Below are 13,686 nucleotides of genomic sequence, written 5' to 3' on the forward strand. Positions count from 1 at the left end.
TCTGCCCGCTTCGGCCTTCCAAAGTGCTGGAATTACAGGCGTGAGCCACCGCGCCTGGCCAAGATTTGCAGGATCTATGTGTTGTTTTTAGTCCTTAGTATTTGGAATGTCAAATTTCTGATTTCAGTGGCTAAGCACATATGTGATAGTGGTGGATATGGATATGCAACAACCCAATCCCAATCCTTTTAACCTGATGCTGGAAGTCCTCAGTCAGTTCCTTTATGAACCACCTCAACTTCAGAATCACCTCACCCAATAATACAGTTCTTCTAGGGGTGAAGGCTGACCCCCATCCCATGACTGACAGTGGCAGGAGTTAAAAGGCTTGGCCATGTGGGGTCACTATGAAACAATTCAGGCGAGCCATTTAGCTCCAGAGTGTCCCCTGGGTATTAGCTGAAACTATTGTTAGGCATTCTTCACAACTGAAGCTTTTCCTCTGCAAATCTGTTTCTTTCCCATTCTTTTTACAGGTGTTGATTCTAAGGGCACTCCCTAAGCAACATTTTACACAGCAATCTCCAACTCAGGGTCTGCTTCCCAGAAAGTTCAACCTGTAAGAGATGGTTTCAGTTGTCTGAGAAAAAGGAGATGAGTTAATATGTAGGATCTGGGTCACTCAATATCACATTGAAATTGAGGAGCCCATTACTGGTAGTAACTGGAACATAGATGGTAGTGGGCTACCATTGGTGGGGAATTGGATGGTATACCATGAAAGCAAATACATCAGTTGAGAGATGTGCCAGAGACTTGAAAAATATGAGGGATATATTAACTATAAAGATAATGGAATTGGATAGACGTGATACACTAAGCTGATGTGAGTCACAAAGATAATGGAAGACAAAAGTAATTAAGAAGCAATTTTATGTCAGGTGTGAAAGTGAAGAACTCTTCTGAGTCCAAGTCGGTTATGATCTCCCACAGTAGGAAGGCAGGCAAATTGAGGACTAGGTTCAAGACTTATTTTCATCTTCAGCTGCAGGTCAACACAATTTGGTTACGCCAAAGACGGCAACCTTTGGGTAAGAGTGGTACTTTTATATATGAGATAAATATACTAGAGTTGAAGCCTTGTAAACTGAGACAAATATTGAGCCCCGAAATGCCAACATTCCTTGAGAAAATCAATGAAGCACAGTTTGGAGAGTTGACTTTATTGTGCTTCAGTGGCTTATTCAAACAGGGTTTGACGGCTTTACCAGGTATGGATTTGTTTTTTTTTTTCTGCCTACATGATCCTAGCCAGCATGATCATCTGAGGTTTGCAAAATTCTTATTTATTGGCCTAAGATCCCACATTACACAGCATAAAGGGACCATTTTTCACAAAAGTAAGAGTAGAAGTAGGCCCCAGACTATGAGACTCATTAACTGTATCCCATATCAACTGCCAAGAAGCTTGCAGTGTAATAGATGGTTGACACAATTTACTGAAAGCACATTTGAGACAGTAGCTCAGAAGTGATATTCTGCAATAATGGGAAGCCATCCTCCAGGATTCAGCATACACACTGAATAAAAAACCCTTTTAAAGTGTGATGTTTTCCATAGGAAGAAAATGTATGGTTCCATGAACCACAGGATGAAAGGAGAAACAGGTCCCTGTTTAAGATCACTCTCAATGGTTCACTTGGAGAATGTGTACTTTCTGTCGTTCAACTTTGGTTCTATAGGTATAGAGGTTGTGGGCCATAAAAGGGGAAAAACTTCCACCAGAAAACAAAAGAGACCCAGTGAACTTTATAGCTTTCTGGAAGATGCTGTGGGTTCCTTATGTTCAGGGACAAGTAGGCAACAAGAAAATGTCCTTATATGTAAAAGTGATACTGATCATCATAAAGAGAAGAAACTACTGTGAAAACATGGTAGCATTGGTAATATAATGAAACATAGATAGTGCACCTTGTAGTCCTTTTGTACTTCCCTGACCAACTGTTTTGCTAAAACACATTTGTTCAGGAATTCTACTCTGAAAATGACATGACAATCAGTGTCTCCTGTACCTCAAGATTGATGGTTTGATTCAGAGTCTTAAGTGAGACAAAGAAGTTGTTAGCTGGGGCTGAAAGGCATCTGGTTAGATAGCAGAGGAAAGAGATAATGTGTAGTATCTATTGCAGTGCCAATGTCAGCTGAAACAATGGACGTGTCTTTCTTCCTACTACCTTTACCCCAGAAAGGGAGGCCCACCTGAATACTGGAGGAGCTACTTCTTCAAGTTGTACATTTAGGTTGACCCATGTCTTAGCAGTCATAAATAATGCTACAATAAACACAGAAGTACAGATCTCTCTTTGACATGCTGATTTCACATACTTTGGATATATATCCAGCAGTGGGATTGGATTGCTGGATCATATGGAAGTTCTACTTTAGTCTTTTGAGGAACTTTCGTACAGTTTTCTATAATAAAGAAAAGGTGGCATATGTAACAATAGAATACTATTCAGTCTTGAAAAAAGGGAAATTCTGTCATTTGTGACAATATGGGTAAATCTGGAGAACATTACACTAAGTGAAATAAGCCAGGCACAGAAAGACAAATACCACAGCATTACACTAATATGTGAAATTTAAAATCATCAACCTCGTAGCAACAGAGAGTGGAATGGTGGTTGCCAGAGGCTGGGCAGTGCGGAAAATGAGAAGATATTGATTAAATGGTACAAAGTTTTAGTTACAGAGAAATAATATATTTTTTGAGATCTGCACAGTATCGATACTACAAATAATTATGTATTTTATATTTCAAAATTGCTAAGTTTCAAATGTTCTCTCCACAAAAAGTAATAAACATTTGAAGTAATAGTGTACTAGTCCATTCTCATGCTGCTAATAAAGATGTCCTTGAGACTGGTTAGTTTATAAGGGGGAGAGGTTTAATTGACTCACAGTTCAGCAGGGTGGGGGAGGCCTCAGGAAACTTACAATCGTGGCGGAAGGGAAGGCAAACATGTCCTTCTCATGGCAGCAGCAAGGAGAAGTGCCAAGCAAAAGGGGAATAGCCCCTTATGAAACCATCAGATCTCGTGACAACTCACTCCCTATCACAAGAACAGCAACATTGGAATAACTGCCCCTACGATTAAATTACCTCCTACCAGGGGTCTCCCATGACAGATGAGGATTATGGGAACTACAATTCAAGATGAGATTTGGGTGGGGACACAGCCAAACCATATCAGATAGATATATTAATCAGCTAGATTTAATCATTTTACATTGTATACATATATCATAACCATATTTTACTTCATAAAATATATAATTATGATTTGTCAATTAATAATTTTTAAAGTACATATAAAAATGGGTTCAGTGGTCACAAAAGGAGGACTATGTAATGAGCAAGAAGATGTGCCACCCACTGTTCCTTCAAAGATAAGCGTGTTGCTCAGATTCTGGGAGTGAGGTTAGCAAATGGCCTTCAGCTGTCAAGCCCTCAGGGATTATCTGAATTTCAGAGTCACTCACCCAAGATCACACCCCTCTCAAGCAGCTCACATGCAATAAGTAATAGAGGGAAGCATATAAAGGCCAGGACATTTTAGAACACTACAGCAGTGGTCTCAACCTTTTCGTAACCAGGGAGACAATTTTGTGGAAGACAGTTTTTCCGTGGACCAGGAGCACGGGGATGAGGAAATGGTTTCAGGATGATTCAAGCACATTAAATTTATTGTGCGCTTTGTTTCTATGATTATCGCATTATAATAGAACCTCATCAATTTATCTGAATTTGTGTTCAGGTGTATATCACAGCTCATTCTCTCTCTGTCTCTCAAAATCCTGTTTTTCCCACCTTCTTCCACAGGTAGTCCTCTCAAGTTCATTCTCTAATCAACTTCACAAACTCTATCCCAGATCTGCTTCCTGGGGAAATCAATCTGAAAAAAATCATAATGATCCATAATTTGTTTTCTTTTTTATCTCTAGTTTTCATGTTTGCATGTTTACTCATTTTATTGCAGAAAAATTGAAACGTAAAATCAACTAAAAAATGTAAAGAAAGCTTATGTGTTTACTATTCAGTGTCAAAATTTTCAGTATCTGGAACCCTTTTTAAATATAAAGTTCTACCCTACTTCTCTAATTTTGTTATTATAGGTACTCTGTCCTTATAGAATATTTGGGTAACCTTCCTTTCTTTTTCAAAACATTGTGTAATATAATGCTATGGATTAAATTGTGTCCTCTTCTAAATTATATATTGAAGCCCTGACTATTAATGTGACTGTTGTAGGGCCTATATGGAGGTAACTAAGGTTCAATGAGGCCATAAGGATGGGACCCTCATTCAATAAAATTAATGTTCTTATGAGAAGAGACACCAGAGAGCTCACTTTCTTTTTCTCTCTGTAAGCAAACACTGAGAAAAAGAGAGCCCTCATGAGAAACTGGCCATGTTGGCACTCTAATCTCAGAATTCCAGGCTCCAGAACTTTGATAAAATAAATTTCTGTTACTTAGACTACCTAGTCTGTGATATTATGTTGGGTAACCCAAGTTAATTCATAGAGATTTTGGTACTGAGAAGTGGGGTGCCACTGTAATAAACACCTGAAAACATGGCAGAATCCTCAGAACTGGAAAATGGCCAGAGGCTAGAGGAGTTTTGAGGTGCATGGTAGAAGAAGCTTTGATTGCACTGAAGAAGTTTTTGCTAGAAATGTAGACATTAAAGGCAATTCTAATGAGGATCCAGGAAAACAAATAAAGGAGAACTATAGAAAAATCCTCCATCTTCTTAAAGAAACATAAATACTAATGGATACTAGGCTTAATACCTGGGTGATAAAATAATCCCTACCACAAACCCCCATGACACACATTGACCTATGTAATAAACATGCACATCCTGCACATGTACCCTGAACTTTAAAGTTGAAAAAGAAATATCAAGACTCATGAATAGAATGTTGGTAAAAATGTAGACATGAAAGGCCTTTTGGTGAGGTCGTGGATAAGAATGAGGATGAGGTCATTGGGAAACTGGGGAAAGGCAATCCCTGTTAGAAAGAGGCAAAGAATTTGGCTGAATTGTGTTCTAGTGTTTTGTGGAAGATAGAACTTATGAACCATTAATTCAGATATTTACCTGAGGAGATTTCTAAAGAAAATGTTGAAGACAAAGCCTGAATCCTCCTTACTGCTTATATTAAAATGTGAAAGGATAGAAATGAATTGAAAAAGAAACTGTCAAGCAAAAATAACCACACTTAAAGATTTAAAAAATGTTCAGCCCATTCATATTGTAAAAAGTGAAATAATTTGTTTTTAAGAGAATACAAAGGATGTGGCTAAACAACCATTTGATAAAAAGATTATTATATGTATAAGCCATAAATTTAAATAGCAGCCTCATCAGAAAACAGGAATGGAATTGGAATTATATCAGCAGAAAGACTGTCATTTTAGAACAAGGCAGCAGCAATACCTAGTTTGGACTATAGGTAACAGGGAAGGATGAAATAGCTATTCATCTGTAAAAATGCTTTATCTTTCAAGAAAGGGAAGAGTGACTCAAGAAGGGATTGATCAGAGATCATCAGGGCTGCCACTCACACCACAGCCCAGAAGCATGGCTGCCCCCTCCTCTATTTTGGAAGACCAAGAGGACCTCACAGAGAGCTTTGTGGGTAGGGCCAACCTGCAGACACATGGGGGTGCTGAGGTCACCTCATTGGGCTTAAAAGGCAGAACACTGAATCAAAGAGGGTTATTCTCAAGCCTAGAGAGCTAATGGAATTTGCCTTGTTGGGTTTCAGAGTTGTTTTGATCCACCACTTCCTTCCTTTAAATTTCTGTGTTTTGGAATGGGAATGCCTATCTTATGCCTTCCCACACTGTATTTTGGAAGCACATAACTTGTCTGTTTTCACAGGTTCACAGCTGGAGAGAAATTTTTGCCTGAGGATGAATCTGCATCTTGAGTCTCACTCATATCTGATTTAGATGGTATTTAGATGAGACATTGGACTTTAGACTTTAGAGTTGATGCTGAAACAATTTAAGGCTTTGGAGCTGTTGGGACAGAATGAATGCATTTTGAATATGAGAAGTAAATTAATATTGAAGGGCCATGGTGGGAGTGCTATGGACTGAACTGGGTCATCCCCCCTACCCCAAAGTTGAATGGTGAATCCCTAATCTAATATGACTATATTTGGACATATGCTATATAAGGAGGTAATAAGGTTAAGTGAAGTAATAGGACTGAGGCCCCGATCCAATAAGATCGGTGTCCTTTTAAGAAGAGACACCAGAAAGCTGACTCTGTCTCTCTCTGCATGCATGAGTAAGGGAAAGAGGCTGTGAAAACACAGTGAAAAGGCCACCATCTACAAGCCAGGAAAAGATCCGTCACCAGAAACTAACCATGTTGAAATCCTCACCTCAGTATTCCAGGCTCCAGACCTGTGAAAAATGCATTTCTGTTGTTTCAACCACCATCTGTAGTATTGTATGGCAGTCCAAGTTCACTAATACAGATTTTAGTACCAAGAAGTTGTGTGACAAAGAGCCGAATAATCAAATACTGCTGTGACAGACACCTAAAAATGTGGAAGAGGCTTTGGAACTGGCTAATGGGTAATGGTAGCCCGAGCTGATTAACACAGATGAGAAATATCCTTCAAATCTTAGAGAATCTTCCCATAATTCTGGTGATAGGTACCTTTGGGGAAGCTAGGACATTTAGTCCTATTTCAATTTTGCAATTTGTAGGTATGATTCTACTTACTCAGTTTGAAATAAATACATTAAAAATCAAAGTGGAAATCACACAAATTTTTGTTATTTCTCAAATACCTTTAGCAGCATTATTTTGCCTCATACTTTTTTCTGTGCTATTATTATCATTGCTAATATTCTTGATTTGCATATTTTTGCCCTTTCTCTTTCTTCTCTCTTCTTTTCTTTTATTTTTGCGTGCGTGTGTGTGTGTGTGTGTGTGTGTGTGAGAGAGAGAGAGATGGTGTCTTGCTCTGTCACCCAGGCCTGGAGTGCACTGACGTGATCGCAGCTCACTGCAACCTCCGCCTCCCAGGTTCAAGTGATTCTCCTGCCTCAGCCTCCCAAGTACAGGGGATTACAGACATGCACCACCACGCCCGGCTAATTTTTGTATTTTTAGTAGAGACGGGGTTTCACCGTGTTGGCCGGGCTGGTCTCAAACTCCCGACCTCAGGTGATCCACCTGCCTCGACCTCCCAAAGTGCTGGGATTACAGGCCTGAGCCACAGCACCTTGCCAGGCTTGCCAAATCTTAAGTTATTCATTAATATTTTCAAAGAACTACAATTCATTGCATTAATCAACAATTCTAGTGTTCTTTTTTGTTTGCTTTTTAATTGCATTGATTTCTGTTTTTAATATTAATTCATTTCTTCCTGCTATTGATTTTAAATAGGTCTTTAATCTTTTTCTACTTACACCTAAAGCTTATTTTATTAATAGAATTCATTTTGCTTTTTAATTCATATATTTGGATGTATGCTTTCTTTGTAAATATGATTTTGGCTTTTTTCCCTTTGGATTGTGACAGGTAGAAGCTTATTATATTTTCATCCTAAATAGATTCGGCTTTGATTTCTTTTTTAAGATAACAATTTCTTAGCAGAATTTTCAGATACACAAATTTTTTTAAAATAACTTTTTTGTTGATATCTTAGGTCATTATGCTTTGATCAGTTACTGCAAACTACATGGGAATACTTGTTTAATTTTTTTAAAGATTTGTTGTCAGCTTTGTGCATAATCAAACAACATGAATATTCTTGATGTGTCTGTAAGTTAGTATTCCATAGCCTGTCTAGTGTCAAAATACTCATATACTAGTTCAAGTTCATTAAATAAATTTTTCAAATACCCTGTGTTCTTAATTCTTTTTTCTGTTACTTTTAGAAAGGGATTGTTAAAGAATGTTACAACAATTACGGATTTAGCACATCAAAAACATTAAAACTGACTCTTTGTTTAGTAGTCCTTTGGCCCTCCTGCTAGCTGTGATTCCTTGCGGATACCAAACTCTAGATCGGAGTCTGCTTTAGATAGCTGTTGAATTAATAAATTTTGGAAGTTCTTACAGTGAGTTATTGCAATGTAAGATCATAACTAGGAAAAGAAATTATAACGCAAATTATATCCATGGGGGAAAGATATAGTGACCTCCAGGAAATATCCAGAGGTGTGAGGCAGGGACCAGCGGTGGAGTTAGCAAGAGGGGATTCAAAGGGGGAAATAACTCAACCAAGAAATAATTAAGTGAACATAACAGATGGAGCCAGCTCAAGGGATACATCTTTTCAAAATGAACAATATATCAAGAAATGGTTAGTAGAAGTAATTCTGAGGGAATAGTTAGAGGATAGAGCAGAGGTTGGATAAAAGATGAGGGCACAAAGGTGGCATGAAGAACTCTTTCATTGCATTTGTTAGCATTAGAGTTCACATTTACATGTGTTTGTTCCATAGGTACATTACTAGCACTTCTCAAATTTTAATTTGGACATGAATCACCTGGGGACCATATTAAAAAGTAGATTCTGTTTCAGTAGGTATGGATTGGGGTCTGAGATTCTACATTGCTAAAATCCTCCTGGGGGCACCTGCACTGTTCCTCTGTGAGGACCCTGTGAGCAAATTAAATGCCAGGACATTTAATTTATTCCCATAACTTAGAAGCACTTTACAGAGATGTACACATTCAGGAAGGGGTAGATAAGAGCAACGGGTACCCTGGGGACATCTGGGGACTGAAAGATTAATTTGTAGATCCTGGATTTTGACTTTTTGGACCTTGGGGAAGAAAAGATGCTGAAAGGCATGCTGGCAGGACATGGATTTCTTGGAGAATTGTGCTGTTTCTCATGTTAAGAAGAAACTGTGGAATCAGAGGCAACTCTCCATTCCACCCACGGAACATGTGTTCCTCTCAATGACGGGCGGGAGACTCAAGCTCTGTGTTCCTTAGTTCTACTGTTAGAAACCTCATGGTCTAAAATATCTTTGTAGGGTTGATTGGAATATGCTACAGTTTACAGAAAGAACAATACGATAGTGCTCATTTATGAATTGAGTAATACCAGCCGCTAGTATTACTAAAGGAATACCAAGAATTGAAAGGAATTACTAAAATAACAAACGGTCATTAAAATTTTTTTTTTCCGGCCAGGTGCAGTGGCTCACACCTGTAATCTCAGCACTTTGGGAGGCAGAGGTGGGTAGATCACGAGGTCAGGAGTTCGAGACCAGCCTGGCCAACATGGTGAAACTCCATCTCTACTAAAAATACAAAAATCAGCCAGGCGTGGTGGCATGCGCCTGTAATCCCAGCTACTCGGGAGGCTGAGGCAGGAGAATTGCTTTAGCCCAGGAGGCGGAGGCTGTAGTGAGCCGAGATTGTGCCACTGCACTCCAGCCTGGGTGACAGAGCAAGACTCTGTCTCAAAAAAAAAAAAAAATTACACTGAGTACTATCTTTACAGTCATAATCTGCTACATCAAGCTCAATTTCCTTAACAGAGAATTGGAAGGACATGTTTATGAATAAATAAATGATACAATATAAAATAGCTTCCACAGCTATCTATCTGAAATGCTTCCCAATGGTACTGACTTCTAAAAGCCACATATGCTTTGCTCTACAGCAACCATAGATACTTTAACACTAGAATAGTGAAACACGTTATTGAGCACCTCAACGGGCTGAGGCAATCGCCTAGAGATATAGATCCTGAAATCTATTGTCTTTCTATTTCAGCATGACACTGGCAAAAAATAACCATGCGTCAAGTATCTAGACTTCACTTTCCCAAATTGGACATTTATTAAATAGCCCCAGTATGCCATCCCTCTAAATTGTATAATTCACATAATAAATAATATCATCTGTTCTCTACCAGCCATCATTAAAAGTTCCTGCCAAATATGTTTAATCCTGTGTATCAGAGAGAAAGTTGATGGAGATACAAGATTGAAAGTCGTCTTTGATGAGCCGTTTTCTTTCTCAAAATTGTTCAAGTTTACCCGTGGATAACTTTTGTTTTTTCTACCCCTATCTTGTTCATAGTATCTGGCCTTTCTAAAAATTGTCATTTTAAGTCAATCTTTCATAACATTAATATTGAAAATTTCATTTATTACATACAATTATCTTCTATTAAAAGCAAAAAAAACCCTCATCTGCATTGATTGTTATCTGGTTCTAAGCAACTGCGATTTTATTCTGTAATTTCAGTGCAGTAGTCAGTCAGGGTGGGAACTGAATTTCAATTCTTTGACTTATCAGTAATACGATATGCAAGCTCTTCAATTATTCTATACCTTAGTTTCCTTATCAGTATAATGGAAATAATAAGATTTGCCTAATAGGGTTTTTGTGAAGGCAAAATAAAGTGGAAAGATTTTAGCATAGATTAGGCATCTTATCAACATAATGTCTCTTGTCTTTGTTTCTTCTGTTTTTCTGAAGCAGTATAGAAGATCTGACATATATGTAGTCAGAGAACTTGGGTTGGTTAAGCAATCCAAAGTTAGGAATCTAGGGACTTCATAATATATTTCTAAATATCAACTATAAATATGTGTTTATTAAGAATCCACTACTGGATGAATCCACTACTGGATGAATCCAATACGTTATATTTCTGACCAAAAAGATAGTCAAATCATTCTGTCACTTACATAACTCACCTAAGCACTTGGTTCTAAGTCAGTATCAAAGATTAAACTTTTTAAATTGTAAGGTTTTATGAATACAATGATGACTTCCATACTTGTCACATCAATGTATGTGTGTAAGAGTAGAAAGGTTTACAGACTATTTCCTATAGAAATTTAATAGGATAAATAAATGCATAGAAATTGACCAATGGGCAAGTGGGTTATTTTCCGAGTAATGCTAATTTATCTGTCATCTTTATTCGGTTAAAATTTGAAATTGTTTTTCCTGTTAAAATGAAACAAAATTCAAACGTAATAAAAAACAAAATGTGCATTACATGTAAATACCGGGTTTGCGCATTTTCTGGAGATTAGTTAATGCATGAAGGATACCAAGGCACAATTTACAAATGTACATTTATTACGAGACATCCAGAAAATGATCACAAGAGGGCACTCTTAATTAGAACTGAATCCAATGAGGACATCTTAGAGAAAGATTTAACCACTCCAACAGAAATGAGATAAGGATCAGTTATCGACAATTCCAAATTATATTATGAAACACAATCATCTATAACTACTAGGTCACCATTAATATGCTCACTGAAAATAAAACTCAATTTCCTCTTTGTCAAGGCCCTCCTTAACAGGATCTCCAACACAAATCCTTCAAACTATGTTGTTTTGTTCTCCTACTCTTACTGTTAGTCTCTCCAGAGTAGTCTCCCTTATCACTCTCATTATTTTTCCACCTCCACATTTCACACAACTGAAGCCACAGTTCCTATCAAGGTATTGCTTGTAAACTCAATTTTCTAAAATATTTTCAGAAGAATAAAAAAAAAAAGTGACTCATTTTGCATCAGAAAAGCTTTGGCACCTTAGAACCTCACCGTTTTTACCTCAAGTGAGGTGGCTTAGAATGAGCAATTTGAAGAGTAGTGATTTCTCTATGCTAAAACAATATAAACTGAAAGTACCACATCAAGTGTCTTAGATCATCTGACTTGAGATATATGCAGATAAAGTCAGGATAATAGAGGTAGAGAGGCCCACAAAACATGGTAATTTGTCAAGTTCTTAAGGCAGTAAGTAATAATTAAATAACAGGTGAAATAATAAATTGTGCTATAAAGTGAATCAGATGAGAAGAGGCCTGTTAATAATGTGAAGGGTAGATCAGAGTGCAGCTCAATCACCAAAACAATGAAGCACTAGATTTGGAAACAACCAAACAGGCTATTGGAATGAACTGGACTGTATACAGAAAACAGTAACACGTAACTGCCATAAATGCTGTGTCCAAGAAGGTCTAAGGCTACCAGAAAAACTCTCTGAGGAAGGTAGGACATTATTGTTTCTGGTAGGATTCTATGACTCCATACTCGCCTAAGTTTTCTTCCTACTTTATTGATCATTTATTCTTAATTTAATTTGCTGGTATATTTTAGCATATCTGGTATATCTAGTTTTCTAGTATCTTTCTGCTCTATCAGACTCCACAAAATAAGGTTTTCAGGACTTAAATTAAGGGCTAGATTCTCTCTTCAGGCTAGATTCCATTCCCTGGAGATCCCATTCATCTGAATTATTTTCAGTGTCATGGATGTCATGATGAAACTACTTTACATCCCTGGGGTTGATCTTTCCTCTGAGCATGAGATGTGTACATCTGACTGCTTTCTTGACATCTGTACTTGGAAGTACCGTGGGAATGTCCAAATTAACATGTGGCAAGCAACATTTTTTATTCCTAAATCAATCTCTTCTTTTTCTCCTCCAAAACAAAACCCAGCATCCTATGTACTAATGCAATGAGAGGAGAACATTTGCTTCCCTCTATTCCCTCTATTCCCCATAGCCAATTAATCCCAAAGTTTATGGTTTATATCATAAATTTCCCTCAAATTAGTCCACTTGTCTTCATCTCTCCTGCAGCCCCCTTGAGCCGATGCCCTAATCTAAATAGCACTGTAATTTTTATACTCTTTCTTTTACTACAACTCATCAACAAATAGTTGTTGGAGTCATACTTGGTGAATAAGCACCTCATTATGTCAGTCTGCATAATGAGTAATATTTCAGTGGCTTCCTTTTGCATTTAAAACAAAACTAAATGATCACGGCCTATATGATCCTGCATGATTTTTTCCTCAGCACACAATTCTAACCTCATTTTGTTCTACATAGAATTTTCTCGAATACTTGAAGCTTATACACTTGTACACTTATACTCTGCAGAGCATTTGCCCAAGGTGTTCCTCAACCTGTAGAATTATTGTCCCAGAATTTCATGTGTCTGGCTTATTTTCATCCTTTGACGCCGAGTTAAAACAGCTCTTCAGAGATGCAGTATACCTAAAGTTCATCCACTGCCTCTGAAGTACTTTCAATTAACCATAATAACAAATCCTGTTTATTGCCTTCAAAGCATTTACCTTAATTTTAATTTAGTTATTTCTTTAATTGCTTCTTTTCTACCCACCAAGGCTCCTTTACACTCTGAACTATAGGGAACTGTGTCTTATTTATCATGATTTAGCCAAAACTCAAAAGAGTACTGAGAACATAGTATCAAGAATATAGTCCCTACACAATAGTATCAAAAGACAGTAGATAATCAATAAGGTTGCTGAGATCATGGATTTGGGAATCTGGAAAGTCTTCTTTGATAATCTCAACATTTTAACTCTGTAGAATATCTTTTCTTAAAATTATCGCTGAGAGAAATTTCCTCTGAAAGTGTTTATATAAAAAAAGAACCATGCTATGTGAAATTATGGACATATTGTTCAATGATTTCCTTCCTCATAATATTGATCTAACAATACTACCCACCTGATTGGCTTAGTGAAAAAAAAAATGAAATTGTTTAAGAGTTCACTACAATAGGAACTGCACCAATTAAGCACTGAATGAGTATTTTTCTTGATGATGATGACAACAGTTGTAAGATTAACATGACCTGTCCTGGTGACTTTCCTCAGAATAAGTTGTGGGTATCAGAGT

The sequence above is a fragment of the Nomascus leucogenys genome, chromosome 6 (genome assembly GCF_006542625.1).
Source record: "Nomascus leucogenys isolate Asia chromosome 6, Asia_NLE_v1, whole genome shotgun sequence".
Taxonomy (NCBI): Eukaryota; Metazoa; Chordata; class Mammalia; order Primates; family Hylobatidae; genus Nomascus; species Nomascus leucogenys.